Genomic DNA, 10175 nt, shown 5'->3' on the forward strand with positions numbered 1-10175 from the left:
GAAGATGAAGACCAGCGGTTCCCTCATGTCTCCACCTGTATCCATCCCAACAGCTTACATGTGGATCAGTGACAACCTCTCTAATTTCACTGTGTCACTCAAAGTCTGGAGCAGCCCAAAGAGCCACACATCTCCTGTTCAGTGTGGACTTATGTATTAATTTATTTGTTTTAGCAATTAATTCAACAACAACAAGAGCTATTATTATTGGCTGGACCGCAACAGCGGGGCCAGCCCTACAAACGTGAATGTCTGTGACTGAGTGACTGAGTGAGTGATGAAGTTACACCATTGGTCGGCTGGATGAAGTGTGTTAGGTCCAGCCATATACTAGGTTTTGACTGGGTCTTGTTATTATTATTATTATTATTATTATTATTATCTAATTAATTGAATTTTCATCAAACAGCAATAACCTTACATAGACAATTTGAGAAAATAGTAGCATGTAAGTAAATTAAAGCATTCTCACCATGATAGGAAACAAAGAAGAAAAAACATACAAACATTTTTTAATGCATATGTATTCAAATAAAACTATGATTAATAATGAATTTATGAAAATGGTTTTAAACAGGCAAATGAACAGTAAATTCTGATTTTGATTCTAGTCTCAATCAGAGTTGTTCAAGTTTACGAATACAAGACCAATTATTAATGCATTTCGCCAGGAGCCTTTATTCAAGACAACTCGAAATTCTTAATGATACCATTATCCAAATTTCACATGTACATATACGGCATTACTCAGCCCGTGCACATTTTTATCAGGAGCATCTTAAAGGCCCTCGCTCAAGGGCGCTAAATGCATATTCCACAAAAAAAAGACTGAGTTCTTTGAGGGGGTAATATAGTTCTTATATAGAGCAGCTGTAGATTTGTCCGCTGAGAAAAAAAATTGTTTCCGAGCCAAAAAAAATAAAAATTGACAGAGGCGAATCAGGTTTCACGTACCCAAGGCAGACAAAGGGAGGGAGGGAAACCTAATTCATGTTTAATGGGCCTGGACTCCTCAAACACAGAGCGTCTCGTGTTCAGCTTGAGGCAGAGGGGGTTGCCATGGAGATGGAGCAGCAGAGCGCACAGAGAAGGTTTGGCGGGCGAGCAGTGCCATAAGGTTGGGTCAACTTCTCTCACCTGTGCTGATTCTGACCGAGAGTCATTTCAGATACAAACACTCACGTGAAGGGATCCAATTAATTTCTACTTTTCCACCCTTGTGACTTTAGAATAGAAAATAGAATGCAGTTTGTAGAGTCACTATTTTGCAGTCTCCTGAAATGAAGGAGGATGTTGTGGCTTAATTTCTTTAGCTGCCCACAGGTCATAAACGTTTTGTGTAGAAACCCTTGGCACAATTGGCTCCAAGTTGTTGCTGTTGAAACAACTAGCTCATAACGGCAGTAGTTATGACTCCTATTCCTACTCAAGCAATGATTCCATCCTGTCCCTGTGCCGTGGGCATCGTTAGGCCTGGGCTTTCAGGGCTTCAGCCCTGAATATATGTCCAGCCCCATGAAAATGTATTTCTTTACCGCACAAATTTCGATATTGCAGCACACTGCTTGTGTAGACCAGCGCACTCCTGTGTAACATATAAATAAAATAAAATTTCTTAATTTTCATTTGGTTGTGAGTTGTACATTTTGATAGAAATTGATAAAACCAGTTTGCTCTGCCTATCAATGAATTTGACAATTTAATTGTTAATTGATATCTTTGATAGTAATTACCAAATTAAATCAAATAAATATATTTTATTTGTTAGATAAGTGAAGTGTTTTAATGGTTGTGCTCGATATACAGAGTTTCGAACATCAAAACAAGGGTGTTTTTTGCTTGAACAGTTATAAGTGGTTAAAAGTGCTGGGTTCAGAAAATTAACATATTTTTGTATAATATATTAATATATAATATATAATAGTAATAATAATTATATATATATATATATATATATATATATTTTTTTTTTTTTTTTTTTTTTTTGCTGATGACCTTTGCATTTAACATTTACATTACATTTACCAAATAACATTTATATTTACATTTAACATATAATTTTAAAATTATGAATTAATGTAAAACATTGCTCTAGGAAAATTGATTATAATGTTTTGAGCACATTTCTCTCCAAACGTTTAAAAAAAGTGACGTTTGAAAATTGTGGTGCATGTTTTTACACTTGGCAATGCTAAATGTGGAAAGAATATTTCAGAGTTTCAGTTTCAGAGTGTGCAACTTTTTACAAACGGCATCCCATAGCTATACAAGGTTTTTTTTCCAGAAAGCCACTACAAAAATTTTTTTTTTTTTTAAAGCCAGCGAAGTGAGCCAAGAGAACATGAGAGTGCAGCAGCAGAGTAGCTACCTATTTCAGGGTTGTGCAGACCCATGGAGAGATTGCAACTCAGGGTTGATACTGTGGTCTACAATTTATTCATTGTTTTTCATAATGAATTACACAGTCAATAATACACAACAGGGCATTAGGCCTACATTAAATATTATCAGTTGTTTTGGATAGGACGTTTCAAATTAGCTAACCAGAGAGCAAGCTAGTAAGCTAATGATATACAGTATCTAACTAGCCAGCTAGTCCATACACTGTTCATACACTTACCTAACATTAATGTTAAGGAACAATTAGCATTATTAATGAATTGATAAAGAATTTAGAGTGAAAAAAATAATTTTTGGTGAACAAGAAATCTAGCTGGAGAGATGACATGGCATATACAGACATCCATTTGTTAAGTAACTTAGTGAATAATGTTAATATTGATCCTGCTAAGTTAACCTTCCTCCAGTGTTCGTTGCTCCCCCCCTTATATTAGTGTTCGCGGCCAAATTTGGCCGGTCTGTTTTAACTGCTCTTATATTAACACAAAAACTATAAATCATCACCAAATTTTGTTTAACACCTTTTTAAGCTGTGAAACAATGTCTTCAACTAGTGGTTAACATGAGTAACTGTTGTGAATATACAAAGAGCAGACACTGAAAATGTACACTCCTGGGGGAAAAAAATGGGCCACGCCCAAAATGCCAAAAAAATTAAGCTTTTAATGGTCTTAACAACAAATCATTGGTCAGAAAATTAGCAAGAATTTAAAAAATGCACTCCTGAGACCTCCTGTGCCACCATTTGCTCATTTACTTTTGCTGCTGTGAACTGTTTGGGGAAAAGCTAGAAACAGGGAAATTCACTTATACGGTAAACAAATTAACATAATGTCAAATAAAATAGTCATGTTTTGTATTTGGTTGCACATAATTTGCATGCCATGACTTCCTGATGTCTGTGACCTGTCAACATTATCAAAGTCTGGATATTTTATTTTCAGTTTGTCCTACAAGCAATACAAAAACTCTCTGCATTTGAATTGATCTCTATGGGAACTGGGGGGTGAGACTAGATTCAGCTGTAACTTATGCTGATACAGTATGGAACACATTTGTTGGCTAAATGGCTTTAAGTCGTCAAGGGTCCAAGGCATCAAATGAGGCTCAAACCACCGTGCTGCTGCCAGATATGCAGTAGATACTACAAGCATTGTTTTTCCTGATTAATTTTCCTGTTGAACTCAATGGAAAAAATATTCAGGAGAAACAATGCTTGTTGTATCTACTGCATATCTGGCAGCAGCACGGTGGTTTGAGGCTCATTTGATACCTTGGACCCTCGATGACTTAAAGCCATTTAGCCAACAAATGTGTTCCATACTGTATCAGCATAATTTACAGCTGAATCTAGTCCCACCCCCCAATTCCCATAGAGATCCATTCAAATGCAAAGAGTTTTTGTATCGCTTGTAGGACAACCTGAAGGGTGGGGGGCGGATGGGTGGGGGGTGAGGGGGTTGTGGTTGTGGATGTGTGAGTGAGTGGGCGTGTGTATGGGGATGTTTTCCATCTCCTGGATGAACATAATATAGTTTTACCCATTAATTTCTTATGGTGGTCCTTTTAGACCCAGAACACCACAGGTGTAACAAAGTTGACTAAACCACTCAAAATTCAATGAAAGTGGTGATCAGAAATGTTGTATGTTCAAATGCCTTGTGTGGAGGAAAACATAAGGTCTTGAGGCAATCAGATGGAAAACACAATATTTATGGTTTAGGAAAGTTGTAAATCGGTCAGATTTGACCGGAACACAGGAGGAAGGTTAACTAATTTTGTTTTAGCCAGCAGTTAGACAAAGTGTAAAACAATTTGTTGCTCTACAGCAATTTAAGCGCTGTTGTAACAAGGGTTGTGCATACTTATGCAATCAAGATAGTTCCTTTTTCATTTTCATCAGTTACATTTATTATTAATTTTCTTTCACTTTTAAAGTGTGGAATAGGTTGTGCAGATGAGTGATAAACAACATAATTAAATTTGTCTTGATATCAGGCTGTAAGGCTGTAAAGGTGAAATTTCTGAAAACTTTCTATAGCCATTGTATGTGATCGAGAGTAAGATACTTGAGGGTGTGTTGGTATGCAGTGGTGTACTGTAGACCATTTGGAAATGGACTGCAAATGTGGCTTATGTGTCCCATAATAGACATTCTCTTGTACATTACATTACAGGCATTTAGCAAAGAAACTTACTCTACTTTTACAGCTGGATATAAAGGTTAAGTACCTTCTCAAGGGTACAACAGCAGTGTCTTATGTGGCAGGTGGTCACATCGCCACTTAAGGGACGTTTTTCGGCTCTTGTGTTGACTGCTTAATGAGTTTGTACATTTTCAGTACAACAATATGATTTGATCTAAGTTTTCATTGTTCATGTCAAAGTGCAACAGATCGATAAATTTGCTTGTTGAAATTCACAATTTTTACCCCAGAGGAGGATGCCCTCAGGCCCCCTACAATGTTCTAGGCTAAGCCCCCAGTGTCCTCAAATCCTAGTTACTGCTTAATGGGACAGAATTTCACTCTCCCATCAAAGTGTGTCCAGCTGAAATTAATGTAAGTATGACTCTGTAATATGAGACACTTCCATAGCGTTGCAGGAAGGCCACTGATGTTGGTGCAAGAATGTCAGTGCTTTCTGTTTTCAGCAGACATTGTTCTAGTAATTAATTGAACTCACAGGCAGTGTTAATATTACATTGCTAACCTCTACAAGGCTACTTTATTAAAGTTCTTGTTTGTTTTTTTTGTTTTTTTTGAAGATGTTTCTCTAGAACTTCCTCTCAACCTTTATCACTTGGTGCAGTAGAGGGTTAGAACAGCAGCAGCGAGGTCGTAGGCAGCACAATCTGTTTTTTCAGTCCTTGTTTATGTGAACAGTTTAATATAGGCATCAATGTAACTAACAACCTGATATTTCAGTCATCTCAGTGGCCTTAAACAGCTCTCCGGGAAACACATTCTCTTAGCCAACTGAGCACAAAACAATTGTTTTTCTCAATACACAAATATACACACTTCTACTGTTGCATAAACACTGAATTGGTACTTGATAAAAAGAATAGTCTGTGCATGCCTTTGTGTGTTTGATAATGCTGTAATTATAGTACCACACATCAGTGTACAGCCCCGATTGGACACTTCTTCTTTTGTTGGCACAAAATTGTGCTTTGTGATGCAGTGGGCTCAAGAGAAATTGGCCCTGCTGAGAGCCTGCTGGTCTTTGTGTTAGGTCTTGACTCATTTGTCATGGTAATCCCTGCCTAATGCCTGTTGGGAGGGCTGGAATGTTCGGGATTTTTGTCAATTTGACATGGAATTCTACCTGATTAGTGAAGGTCTCCGAGAGTCCATTCACCAAGGCCACACGCACACACAAGCATATGTGCATGCCCACATGAGTTTGCTCGCTTGCAAACATAAATGGGTGCACACACACACACGCACATAGACAAACACACACTCGAGCACACATCCACAAGCACACGTAAATCAGGGAGTGTATAAATGAAAGTAAGACAGTCTACGAGTAAATAAGCATTCAACTATGTGAAAATACGTGAGAAGTGAAGGTATAATTGAGTGAATGAATGCGTGAACAGTGAATGAGAGATAATGTTTTGTAGACCACCACAGAAACACATTTGCTTTTTACAGCAGATCCAGCTGCAAGGCCCTTTTCCTCCCCCTTTCATTTTCTTTCGTCTTCCTGCTTTTTTGATCCCTCCAACTCAATAACCCCCAGTTTTCTCTGTCTCCCTTGCTTTTCCTCCTTTCCTACTCTCTCCTTCCCTGAAACATGCCCCTTCACAGAAATTCACACAGTACTGAGAAATTCAAATCTTTTGACTGAAAATATTTTCTCTAATGGAGTGTTGGTTTTTACTTTGGCCCTGCTTTGGCAAGACTGAAAATGCACGAAAGAAGAACAGAAACTCAGTCCCTCCTCCTAATGAAAACTAGCATATCTCTCTAGAACATCAGCTCTGTAACTACTTTTCATTTTCTTTCTTTTTTTGAGTTCATGGTACAAGGGAGGTATTGAATTATGGAATCTGATGAAAAATTGAAACATTGCCAGTATTGACCAAATTTTCCTGAAATTCTGAAAATATTTCAGACTGTAAACCTTTGATCAATAATGCTCACTCAGTATACATGAACAAGTTTTTAAATCCTCTGCGCAGGGGTGCTGCAGCTGTGTCCAATCTGGTTTTCAAACTCTAAACAGTGGGGAGACAAGCCTTGTTTCTTCACTACTGCCCCACCCAGCTTCAGACAGAGAAAACCTGGAAATTATTCCCCTGAAGCCCAAAGTTGACTGGGGGCCAGTTTTCCGGCTGAGGTCGGAGCTTCACAGAGCGGCTTCGTGTGGGAGCAAACTGCATCAAACGCACTCCACTGCATGAGGGCCAAGATCAACCCGCCCAGGAACAGACAACTCCCCGACTCAAACCATCCCTTCACCCCCTCCCCCCCATTTCATTGCCTTCATCATTAACACAAGATGCGGGCTTTTTGATCTTCAGTCTGGCGGAGAACACAGACCCCAGTGTGTCTTTTCATCCTGGAAGCTCAGGAACAGCTCAGCTTTGTGCTCTGGATAAGAGTCATAGAGGAGGACCTGCATATTGCAGCATTCTATTTGGGCTGGGGGTGTGTGGGAGTGGGGAGGGAGGGCTGTTCTGATGTCATTTGTCCTTCTGGGAAAGGGAGGGCAAGGATCTAAAAGTCACTCACCCGTGGAAATCCTACTCAACAAACACATGTGGCTTACTTCCTGTCTGCGCAGGAAATGGAGTGAAAGATGAGGCAGGTCTGGTTTAAATGAGGCAGATGGGAAACCTTGACCCCTCTGTAGAGATTTCAAGCCCCTGTCAAAGGAATCATGGGGAATATCCACGCCCCATCTCACCCGCCCCCACTGTGGATGCTCTGTCAAAGAAATCGCTGATGACACAGGAAAGCTATGTCTGCCCCCGCCTCCCCACCCCATAAAGAGATGGACTCAAAACAGGAAATCACTTTTAAAATAGAGTTCTTAGCATCAGCAAAGTTGTGTACACATAGAAAAGCACTGAAAAACAGACATGGGCTTTGAAACTAGAAAATTATAAAGATGATGACTAAACGACCCTGAGAAAGGGCTCTAAAATGGTTGGAAAGGTAAAGGACCTGGGCTAGTAACCAGGTTTCAGGTTTAGGTTCCTAAGTGGATCGCTGCTCTCAATGCCAAATATGACTATGCCAAATATTTATCTGGAATTGCTTCAGTGAAATATAAAACTGTACAAATGGATAATAAAACAATATCATCCAGTTACTGTATCACTCCTGCAAAGTATTAAACAATGTGGCGATTAAATCACATGTTTTAGCTCACTATTGCTGATTACCAGCTGGGTGACTTATCAGGGTCACCACTGACCCTGTTCTGGGACATGCCCTTGTCACCACACATACACCCCAAAAGGTTTAACTTCATTCATCATTAAAGAGAAAAGGACTTGTACTGAGTTGAGTGCACGCAGGTGCAGTAGCATGAATGTACCATTCACTGAGTTCAGCCCTGTGTGCGTTTAACTATTCCCTGTGCGTCACTCAATAAATGTACATATCCTCCATACACAGTGATGATAAGGTTCTTTTCTGCATCGCCATCCCTGTTCTTACATCAAACCCACCTCTGGTGGTCAGAAACCCACTATATTTCTGTCTCTTCTGAACATAGAACCTAGGTCCAATGGCCTTTCTTGAGCCACTGCTCCCCAAAATGTCTGTGTACATCTCTGGTGATAGTGGTGTTATGGGAGTCTCCTGACAGTACATTACGGGACACAAGGAAGGTCATGTTGGGTGTGGGCCACTGTTTTCCGCTGTACTGTGGTTATTCCCTGACAGTAGTGAGCACATGCTTACACACACACACACATGCAAGCACATACACAAACTGTGACATGTGATCAAGAAGGCTTTTAATTGGAGTTTGGGGGTTTAATCTCAGACAGAAAGGAAATTCTTAGTGGTATATAATTAACTGCTCATTTTCCATTCCAGGAATGCTCAGCCTAACAGCATTAGAGTAAATATAATACGCAATGCATTCACTTTAATTAGCCTTTCTGCAAGGGCAATATGAAACTAGTCCAATTCAATAAAGAAAATGGTTTATCTTGATAATCTAAATGGTATGTTGTTCTCCACATTAGAGACAGAAACCTACATCTAAATTTTAATTCTCATGGTTGTCATATCCGGCTCATCAACAATATTGTGGGCAGAAGTGAGTCACGGCTAACAAACATTTTACCGGTAGGACTATTTTTATTTTTTATTGTGCCTTTATTGCCCGCTATGTATGCAAACAGATAACTCAATTCTCATTTACAGTGACAACCCAACTATTCAAAATGGTGAGGAAATGCCAGGGATGGTGCCACCATGATTAGGTGGCTTGATAAGAACCAAGGGATCTTAAAGTAGACAGTGAGTCAGGTTCTTGATTTACATCTCCCCTGGAAGACATTTTTAGTGTGAATTGTTATTATGATGCTTCTAACCAATTTCATGTAAACCCAAAAACGTAATTATAGCCCTATAAGTTCTCAAGTATATGACTTTCCAAATACATTCATGAAAAAGAACCGAAATATCATCAATTGAATGAAAGAAATACAAAGCAATGTGCATATGAAAATGAACAAAATTCAGTCAAAGGGATGCCATGTTATTCCATGATTTTGCTGGATCCACTGATAGGCACTATATAGTGGCGTCCTGGCTGGGAACACTGTACTGAAAAAAACCTGAGTGAAAGTCTGACTGATTATGCATTATTCAAGGTCTACACCCTGTCAACACTGCAGGGCATTTTTATTGACAGGATTCAACAAATTGTGATGCAAGTTGGAGGAGGGGTTCTGTAAAATGGTAAACAAATATACAGCAGTTCATAGTGCAAGAGAAATTCTGAATCTACAAGTGTGCAAACACAACATACTGTTATTGCAGACAAAAGGTACAACAATATAATTATCTCTTTCATTGACAACAAACAAAAACAAAAACCAAAAAAGGAAAAACACACACATACAATTCTCATTTATCAATGTAGAGTGCATGTATACACAGAGTGAGTAGATCAACTTGTGTTAGTATGGTGTCGTTTTTTTGTCATCGTGGTGAGCAGGCTTTATTGCTTTAAAGATCGCTTTCGGGAAATAACCCCTGTACGGCAGCTCTTCGGCTCCAGGGCCCAGAGGTCTAGAAGGTGACGCCCCAGCGCACCTGAGCTGTGCTCTAATTAAATTATTTGTTTGTTTTATTCAACCCTCTTCCTGGCCCCCGGGAACTCTGAGATAATGAGACACAAAGCTGGCTGGACCGCGGGCCCTGACGACCAGGGGTTAAAAACCCTGCACTCTGCACTCCTGCACAAACAGGAAATGACATCACAAAGCGGGAATATCACTTGGTCACCAGGAGATAAAGGATTGAGTTGAGCAAACATTAGCTTCGTTCGAGAGGGAAACTAGCAGCTTTTTTTTGCATCCTGTTATTTTAATAGTGATCTGAAATACAGTGGCTTTACATTGTGTACAGAGGGCACAAAAAGAGTGGGTTTAGTGAGAAGCGTTGGATTGGAAATTAAAGAGGCGTTTAAACAAGAGAACTGACACTTCTGAGTGAATACAAGGTGGGTGGGTGTATGTCTTTTGTTACTTCTCTGCATCAGAGCAGTGACAGCATACCACAGTGGTTGAGGCCATT

This window comes from Anguilla anguilla, chromosome 4, assembly GCF_013347855.1.
Source record: "Anguilla anguilla isolate fAngAng1 chromosome 4, fAngAng1.pri, whole genome shotgun sequence".
In the NCBI taxonomy this organism is placed as follows: domain Eukaryota; kingdom Metazoa; phylum Chordata; class Actinopteri; order Anguilliformes; family Anguillidae; genus Anguilla; species Anguilla anguilla.